Genomic DNA, 10,823 nt, shown 5'->3' on the forward strand with positions numbered 1-10,823 from the left:
TACAATAATAAAGACAACTCCTATGGCTCCTGCCGGTTGTCATATTCATCGACATGCAAGTCGTGATTCCTATTACAAGAACATGATCTCATACATCACATATATATCATTCATCACAACTTTTGGCCATATCACATCACAAGGCACATGCTGCAAAAACAAGTTAGACGTCCTCTAATTGTTGTTGCATGTTTTACGTGGCTGCAATAGGGTTCTAGCAAGAACGTTTTCTTACCTATGTAAAAGCCACAACGTGATTTGCCAACTTCTATTTACCCTTCATAAGGACCCTTTTCATCGAATCCGCTCCAACTAAAGTGGGAGAGACAGACACCCGCTAGCCACCTTATGCAACTAGTGCATGTCAGTCGGTGGAACCTGTCTCACGTAAGCGTACGTGTAAGGTCGGTCCGGGCCGCTTCATCCCACGATACCGTTGAAGCAAAATAAGACTAGTAGTGGCAAGAAAGTTGACAACATCTACGCCCACAACAAATTGTGTTCTACTCGTGCAAAGAGAACTACGCATAGACCTAGCTCATGATGCCACTGTTGGAGAACGTTGCAGAAAATAAAAAAATTCTACGCTTCACCAAGATCAATCTATGAGTTCATCTAGCAACGAGAGAGAGGAGTGCATCTACAAACCCTTGTAGATCGCGAGCGGAAGCGTTCAAGAGAACGGGGTTGAGAGAGTCGTACTCATCGTGATCCAAATCACCGATGATCCTAGTGCTGAACGGATAGCACCTCCACATTCAACACACGTACGGTTGGGGAAGACGTCTCCTCCTTCTTGATCCAGCAAGGGGGAAGGAGAGGTTGATGGAGATCCAGCAGCACGACGGCATGGTGGTGGATGCAGCAGTGATCTCGGTAGGGCTTCGCCAAGCTTCAGCGAGAGGGAGAGGTGGTGCGTGGGGAGAGGGAGACGCCAAGAGCATGGGTCTAGCTGCCGTCCCTCCCCCTCTTTATATAGGCCCTCTAGGGGGGGCGCCGGCCTTAGGAGAACCAATCTCCAGGGGGGCGGCGGCCAGGGGGGAAACTTGCCCCCCAAGCCAGGTGGAGGCGCCCCACCCCTAGGGTTTCCAACCCTAGGTGCAGGGGGGCAAGGTGGGGCGCACCAGCCCACCAGGGGCTGGTTCCCATCCCACTTCAGCCCATGGGGCCCTCCGGGATAGGTGGCCCCACCCGGTGGACCCCCGGGACCCTTCCGGTGGTCCCGGTATAATACCGGTGACCCCCGAAACTTTCCCGATGGCCGAAACCTGACTACCTATATATAATTCTTTACCTCCGGACCATTCTGGAACTCCTCGTGACATCCAGGATCTCATCCTGGACTCCAAACAACTTTTGGGTTACTGCATACTAATATCTCTACAACCCTAGCATCACCGAACCTTAAGTGTGTATACCCTACGCGTTCGGGAGACATGCAAACATGACCGAGCCGCCTCTCCGGTCAATAACCAACAGCGTGATCTGGATACCCATGTTGGCTCCCACATGCTCCTCGATGATCTCATCGGATGAACCACGATGTCGAGGATTCAAGCAACCCCGTATCCAATTCCCTTTGTCAATCGGTACGTTACTTGCCCGAGATTCGATTGTCGGTATCCCAATACCTCGTTTAATCTCGTTACTAGCAAGTCACTTTACTCGTACCGTAATGCATGATCCCGTGACCAGACAGTTGGTCACATTGAGCTCATTATGATGATGCATTACCGAGTGGGCCCAGAGATACCTCTCCGTCATACGGAGTGACAAATCCCAGTCTCGATTCGTGCCAACCAAACAGACACTTTCAGAGATACCCGTAGTGCACCTTTATAGTCACCCAGTCACGTTGTGACGTTTGGCACACCCAAAGCACTCCTTCGGTATCCGGGAGTTGCAAAATCTCATGGTCTAAGGAAATGATACTTGACATTTGGAAAAGCTCTAGCAAAACGAACTACACGATCTTTGTGCTACGCTTAGGATTGGGTCTTATCCATCACATCATTCTCCTAATGATGTTATCCCGTTATCAATGACATCCAATGTCCATAGTCAGGAAACCATGACTATCTGTTGATCAATGAGCTAGTCAACTAGAGGCTTACTAGGGACATGTGGTGGTCTACATATTCACACGTGTATTACGATTTCCGGATAACATAATTATAGCATGAATAATAGAAAATTATCATGAACAAAGAAATATAATAATAACCATATTATTGTTGCCTCTAGGGCATATTTCCAACAAGGACTTAGTCGTGGAGCCATCACAACTAGGAAGCTTAAAGGGGTTAACCGGGACAAAGGACACGAGGTTTATACTGGTTCGGCCCCTTATGGTGAAGGTAAAAGCCTACGATCCAGTTTTGAGTGGGATTGCTTATGTCTTGATAATCAGGGAGCGAATCGCTTGACCTAGCTCTCGAGTTGATGTTACTTGTCCTGAACCGCCGCCTGGTCGTCCCTTTATATACAGAGGTCGACGCCCTGCGGCTCACAGAGTCCCGGCCGGCTCATAAAAAACGTCCGGCTCGGTCTCTTAACTATTCTTGCCTTACAATAGAAGTCACACATACATGGCAGTTTATCACTATGGGCCTTAAGTCGCCTCTGGACCTTGGGCCCTTAACTAAACCTCCATCTATATTCTGGGTCTTGGGCTTCAAGAATATTTGCAAGTATAACCCGGTGATACCTCTCCAACGTATCTATAATTTATGAAGCATTCCTGCTATATTATTATCTGTTTTGAATGATTATGGGCTTTATTATACACTTTTATATTACTTTTGGGACTAACCTATTAACCGGAGGCCCATCCCATATTGTTGTTTTATTGCCTGTTTCAGTATTTCGAAGAACAGGAATATCAAACGGAGTCCAAACGGAATGAAACCTTCGGCATCGTGATTTTTTGGAAGAATATCATCCTGGAGGCTTGGAGATCAAGTCAGAAGATCCTCGAGGAGCCCAGGAGATAGGGGGGCGCCCCCCCTACAGAGCGCGGACCCCTGTCTCGTGGACCCCTCGAGCACCCCCCGACCGACTTCTTTCGCCTATATAACCCTACGTACCCTAAAACTATCGAATATCAAGATAGATCGGGAATTCTGCCGCCGCAAGCCACTGTAGCCACCAATAACCTCTCTAGAGCCCTTCCCGGCACCCTGTCGGAGGGGGGATCCATCACCGGTGGCCATCTTCATCATCCGGGCGCTATCCATGACAAGGAGGGAGTAGTTCACCCTCGAGGCTGAGGGTATGTACCAGTAGCTATGTGTTTGATCTCTCTCTCTCTCGTGTTCTCTCTAGTGTTCCCTCTATGGCACGATCTTGATGTATCCCGAGCTTTGCTATTGTTTTTGGATCTTATGATGTTTCTCCCCCTCTACTCTCTTGTGACGAATTGAGTTTTCCCCTTTGAAGTTATCTTATCGGATTGAGTCTTTTATGAGAACACTTGATGTATGTCTTGCCATGTGGTGACAATGGGATATCATGTGCCTCTTGATGTATGTTTTGGTGACCAACTTGCGGGTTCCGCCCATGAACCTACGCATAGGGGTTGGCACATGTTCTTGACTCCCCGGTAGAAACTTTGGGGGAATCTTTGAAGTACTTTGTGTTGGTTGAATAGAAGAATCTGAGATTGTGTGATGCATATCGTATAATCATGCCCACGGATACTTGAGGTGACAATGGAGTATCTAGGTGACATTAGGGTTTTGGTTGATTTGTGTCTTAAGGTGTTATTCTAGTACGAACTCTTGAATAGATTGATCCAAAAGAATAACTTTGAGGTGGTTTCGTACCCTACCATAATCTCTTCGTTTGTTCTCCGCTATTAGTGGCATTGGAGTGACTCTTTGTTGCATGTTGAGGGATTGTTATATGATCTATCTATGTTATTATTGTTGAGAGAACTTGCACTAGTGAAAGTAAGAACCCTAGGACTTGTTTCCTATCATTGCAATACCGTTTACGCTCACTTTTACCACTTGTTACCTTGCTGTTTTTATAATTTCAGATTACAAATACCTTTTTCTACCATCCATATTGCACTTGTATCACTATCTTTTCGCCGAACTAGTGCATCTATACAATTTACCATTGTACTGGGTGTGTTGGGGACACAAGAGACTCTTTGTTATTTGGTTGCAGGGTTGTTTGAGAGAGACTGACGGTGTCCTGGACTAGCGGGTACTCACCATGTCGTCCCCCAATCAGTTAGATTGGGCCGAGGACCCCCAGGGCCGCATACTCATGGGCTAGTCCGGACAGGTGCCGCATATAAGGAAGATTCCACAAGACTTGGTGATCAAGACAAGGACTCCTCCCCCACCGGCGTATTCGGCTAGGACTCTTGTTATCCTAGGCCTCTGGTGCATTATATAAACCAGGGCCAGGCTAGTCGACAGATATACAACAACAATCATACCATAGGCTAGCTTCTAGGGTTTAGCCTCTCTGATCTCGTGGTAGATCAACTCTTGTACTATCCATATCATCAATATTAATCAAGCAGGAGTAGGGTTTTACCTCCATCGACAGGGCCCGAACCTGGGTAAACATTGCGTCCCTTGCCTCCTGTTACCACTAATCCTAAGACACACTACTTGGGACCCCCTACCCGAGATCCGCCGGTTTTGACACCGATAGAGACCATCTTCATCCTATGCCTCTTACGGATTGATAAACCTTAGGTCATCCACTTGAGGGAAATTTGCTACTGTCCTACAAACCTGTGCACTTGCAGGCCCAACAACGTCTACAAGAAGAAGGTTGTGTAGTAGACATCAAGTTATTTTCTGGCGCCGTTGCCGGGGAGGTGAGTGCTTGAAGGTATATCACTAGTTTAGTTTATAAAAGAAAACTACAAAAAAATGGAGTTAAGTTTGTCTCATACGCTTCGTCTTTTTAGTATCTTTCGTGAGTTTGATGGAAAGGAAAAGTGTGCTCAAGTGCTAGAAGAAGAATGCATTATAATGTTTGGTACTATATCTTTGAATGATGAGCATGATTGCAATGTTGTTAGTATGAATTCCTTGAATATCCATGATGCTAATGATATGCAAGCAAAGCCACAACCTTGGGGAAGCTATGTTTGATGAATATGATATTTTTTGTCCCCCAATTTTTGATGAGAATATTTATTATGATGAAAGCATGCCTCCTATTTATGATGATTATATTGATGAAAGTGGGTTTGGAAGAGTGTCAACTTTAGGAAGTAGTGATCCCACTATTTTGTAGGATGTTGAATCTTATTGTGATGAACATGAAAGTGGATTTGGAAGAGTGTCAACTTTATTTAGTGATGATTCCACTATTTTGGAAGAGGTTCCAATTGATTATGAGAACAAAGTTGCTATCTATGATGATTATTGTGATGACTTGAATGCTATTAGGAATAATGATAACCATGAAACTTGTCATCATGATTTTAGTTTTCAATTGGATTATGCTCACATGATAATTATTTTGTTGAGTTTGCTCCCACTATTATTCATGAGAAGAATTTTTCTTATCTGGAGAGTATTAAATCTTCTATGCTAGTAGATCATGAAAAGAATGCTTTAGGTGCTGGTTATATTGTTGAATTCATTCATGATGCTACTGAAAATTATGATGAGAGAGGAACATATGCTTGTAGGAATTGCAATAATATCAAGTTTCCTCTCTACGTGTTGAAAATCTTGAAGCTATGCTTGTTTTGCATTCCTATGCTAGTTGATTATTGTTCACATAAGTTGTTTGCTCACAAAATACCTATGCATAGGAAGTGGGTTAGACTTAAATGTTCTAGTCATATTCTTCATGATGCTCCCGTTATGTTTCAATTCTTATCTTTTATGTGAGCATCATTGCCATCATCATGCCTAGCTAAAAAGGCATTAAAGAAAAGCGCTTGTTGGGAGATAACCCAATATTTATCCTTACTGTTTTTGTGTGTCCACATGATTATGATACTGTATTAATCATGTTTTATAGCTTTTGTTTCAATAAAGTTCCAAGTAGAGCCTTTGGGAAGACTTGGGTGAAGTTTATATGATCTTGCTGTAGAAAACAGAAACTTTTGCGCTCACGAGAATAGATGTCATTTTTTACAGAAGAGTGCTTTTAGGTTGATTATTTTTTCAGATGATTAATAGACAAATTACTCAGGTCCAGAAATTTATTTCATAACTCTTGAGGTTCCAGAGGTATACGTTTGATACAGATTACTACAGACTGTTCTGTTTTTGACAGATTCTGTTTTCATTGTGTTGTTTGCTTATTTTGATGCATCTATGGCTAGTATTAAGTGGTATGAACCATAGAGAAGTTAGAATACAGTAGATATTACACCAATATGAATTTAGAATGAGTTCATTACAGTACCTAACTGGTGGTTTTATTTTCTTATACTAACAGAGCTTACGAGTTTTGTTTTTGAGTTTTGTGTGGTTGAAGTTTTCAAGTTTTGTGTAAAGATTCGATGGACTATGGAATAAGGAGTGGAAAGAGCCTAAGCTTGGGGATGCCCAAGGCACCCCAAGGTACTATTCAAGGACAACCAAGCAACTAAGCTTGGGGATGCCCCGGATGGCATCCCCTCTTTCGTCTTCGTTTATCGGTAACTTTACTTGGAGCTATACTTTCATTCGCCACATGATATGTGTTTTGCTTAGAGCGTCATTTTATTTTGCTAGTTTTTGCTTGCTGTTAGTTAGAATAATGTTTTGCATCTTTAGTTTCAATAAAAAAAGTCAAGGATAGCCTTTGCCATGCTTATTTTGCTAGTATACATGTTGCTGTTTGAAAACAGAAAGTTTACCGCTGTTGCAAAAATTCCCTAGAAAAGTCAGAGAACGGTATAACGTTGAATCTTTTTGCATATTAAGATTTGATAAATTTATTACAGTGGGAATTTTAGTTAATAATTTGTGGAGTCAGGGAAGTATTGATACTCTTGCATTCTTTACAGACTGTACTGTTTTGGCAGATTGCTGTTATGCTTGCATTGTTTGCACATGTTTGCTTGTTTAATGATCCTATTTGAGGATAGGAGTATTAAATATGCAGGGGCATTTATTATGAAATGTTGAATAATAATTTTAGTGATTTTTTATAGTATAAAATGATAAGGTTTTGCATTGGTTTATACTAACCTATCTCACGAGTTCTTGTTGAGTTTGTTGTGAATGAAGCTTTTGATGAAATGAGAAACCATGATATGAGAGGAATTAAGGAGACACAAAAGTTCAAGCTTGGGGATGCCCAAGGCACCCCAAGATAATATTTCAAGAAGTCTCAAGCATCTAAGCTTGGGGATGCCCCGGTAGGCATCCCACCTTTCTTCTTCAACAACTATCGGTTAGTATCGGTTGAACCTAAGTTTTTGCTTCTTCACATGAGTTGTGCTATCCTTGCAATGTTATTTTATTTTGTTTTTCTTGCTGCTTGAATACAATACCAAGATCTGAAATTCTTTAATGAGAGAGAGTCTTCACATAGTTGCATAATTATTTAGCTACTCATTGATCTTCACTTATATCTTTTTGGAGTAGTTTGTCATTTACTTGTGCGCTTCACTTATATCCTATGAGTAAATGGTTGAATGAGTTGATTATCATCAATCTGAAATTATATATGTCTATTTTTCTTACCCCATGGGGAGTAATGACTTCACATCTAAGAAGTAGAGGTTGTAAATTTATTGACGGTTAGCAAGCATTGTATTAGTCATTTGAACAATTCATGAAAGAATATTCAAGGAAGAGAGATTTCACATATAAATATATTATCATAGACATCTTTTATAATTGTGAGCACTCATTAAGTATGACATGCTAAAGAGTTGATGTTGGACAAGGAAGACAACGTAATGGGTTATGTTTTCTCGCATCTCAGTTAAAGTATATTGTCATGGATCATTCAAACATGTTGAACTTGCCTTTCCCCCTCATGCTAGCCAAAAATTCCTAGCACCAAGTAGAGATACTACTTGTGCTTCCAAATATTCTTAAACCTAGTTTTTGCCATGAGAGTCCATCATACCTACCTATGGATTGAGTAAGATCCTTCAAGTAAGTTGTCATCGGTGCAAGCACTAAAAATTGCTCTCTAAATATGCATGACTTATTAGTGTGGAGAAAATAAGCTTTGTACGGACTTGTTATGGAAGCAATAAAAGTGACGAACTGCATAATAAAGGTCCATATACAAGGGGCAATATAAAGTGACGTTCTTTCGCATTAAGATTTTGTGTATCCAACCCTAAAAGCGCATGACAACCTCTGCTTCCCTCTGCGAAGGGCCTATCTTTTACTTTATGTCTTTTACTTTATGCAAGAGTCAAGGTGATCTTCACCTTTCCCTTTTTCATTTTATCCTTTGGCAAGCACTTTGTGTTAGGGTGATCCTGATATATATATATATATCCAATTGGATGTACGTTAGCATGAACTACTATTGTTGACATCACCCAAAGGTGAATACGTTTGGAGGCAACATTATAAGCCCCAATCTTTCTCTGTGTCTGACTAAAACTTCATAACCATAAGTATTGCGTGGGTGTTAGCAATTGTAGAAGACTATATGATAGTTGAGTATGTGAAGTTTGCTAAATCAAAGCTCTGACATAGACTCTTCCTGAAAGTAAGATGAATTGCAATAGTTTGATGACTAAGAATGAAGTTTGCTAGTTTTCAAGAAAGTTATGGTCTATGCTTTAACATGTGAATTGCTTGTTCGTGAAAAGTTTTATGAGATGAACTATTGTTATGACATATAATGATGCTAGTAAGTTGATTGAAATTATCATTGATCCAACTTGTGCACCTTCTAGCATTCACACTTCATAAATTCTTTCTTTTATAATTTACCTACTCGAGGACGAGTAGGAGTTAAGCTTGGGGATGCTGATACGTCTCCAACGTATCTATAATTTATGAAGCATTCATGCTATATTATTATCTGTTTTGAATGATTATGGGCTTTATTATACACTTTTATATTACTTTTGTGACTAACCTATTAACCGGAGGCCCAGCCCATATTGTTGTTTTATTGCCTGTTTCAGTATTTCAAAGAAAAGGAATATCAAACGGAGTCCAAACGGAATGAAACCTTCGGCATCATGATTTTTTTGGAAGAATATCATCCTGGAGGTTTGGAGATCAAGTCAAAAGATCCTCGAGGAGCCCAGGAGATAGCCCCCCCCCCTATAGGGCGCGCCCCCTGTCTCGTGGACCCCTATAGCACCCCCCCCCGACCAACTTCTTTCGCCTATATAACCCTACGTACCCTAAAACTATCGAATATCAAGATAGATCGGGAGTTCCGCCGCCACAAGCCTCTGTAGCCACCAAAAACCTCTCGGGAGCCCTTCCCGGCATGCTGCCGGAGAGGGGATCCATCACCGGTGGCCATCTTCATCATCCCGGCGCTATCCATGACGAGGAGGGAGTAGTTCACCCTCGAGGCTGAGGGTATGTACCAGTAGCTATGTGTTTGATCTCTCTCTCTCGAGTTCTCTCTCGTGTTCCCTCTATGGCACGATCTTGATGTATCCCGAGCTTTGCTATTGTAGTTGGATCTTATGATGTTTCTCCCCCTCTACTCTCTTGTGACGAATTGAGTTTTCCCCTTTGAAGTTATCTTATCGGATTGAGTCTTTTATGAGAACACTTGATGTATGTCTTGTCGTGTTTATCTGTGGTGACAATGGGATATCATGTGCCTCTTGAATGTATGTTTTGGTGACCAACTTGCGGGTTCCGCCCATGAACCTATGCATAGGGGTTGGCACACGTTCTTGACTCTCTGGTAGAAACTTTGGGGCACTCTTTAAAGTATTTTGTGTTGGTTGAATAGATGAATCTGAGATTGTGTGATGCATATTGTATAATAATGCCCACGGATACTTGAGGTGACAATTGAGTATCTAGGTGATATTAGGGTTTTGGTTGATTTGTGTCTTAAGGAGTTATTCTACTACGAACTCTTTAATAGATTGATCCGAAAGAATAACTTTGATGTGGTTTCTTACCCTACCATAATCTCTTCGTTTGTTCTCCGCTAGTAGTGGCTTTGGAGTGACTCTTTGTTGCATGTTGAGGGATTGTTATATGATCTATCTATGTTATTATTGTTGAGAGAACTTGCACTAGTGAAAGTATGAATCCTAGGACTTGTTTCCTATCATTGTCATACCGTTTACGCTCACTTTTACCACTTGTTACCTTTCTATTTTTATAATTTCAGATTACAAATATATTTTTCTACCATCCATATTGCACTTGTATCACTATCTCTTCGCCGAACTAGTGCATCTATACAGTTTACCATTGTATTGGGTGTGTTGAGGACACAAGAGACTCTTTGTTATTTGGTTGCAGGGTTGTTTTAGAGAGACCATCTTCATCCTAGGCCTCCTACGGATTGATAAACCTTAGGTCATCTACTTGAGGGAAATCTGCTACTGTCCTACAAATCTGTGCACTTGCAGGCCCAACAACGTCTACAAGAAGAAGGTTGTGTAGTAGACATCACCCGGCCCCTCCTGGGCGGGTCATACCAATAGTTATATCCCCAACAACATTAGTCCCGGTTCGTGTCTCAAACCGGGAGTAAAGGCATTAGTCCCGGTTCAAATGAGCGCTTGCCCTTTAGTCCGGGTTCGTGTCTCAAACCGGAACTAAAGGTTAGCCCTTTAGTCTCGGTTTGAGACACAGACCGGGACTAAAGGGCCCATTTTCAAACTCTACCCCCTCCCCCCCCCCCATATCACCTTTTCAGTTTTGTAAAAAGCAAAAGAAAACGATAAA

Source organism: Triticum dicoccoides, chromosome 2B (assembly GCF_002162155.2).
Source record: "Triticum dicoccoides isolate Atlit2015 ecotype Zavitan chromosome 2B, WEW_v2.0, whole genome shotgun sequence".
Classification (NCBI taxonomy): Eukaryota; Viridiplantae; Streptophyta; class Magnoliopsida; order Poales; family Poaceae; genus Triticum; species Triticum dicoccoides.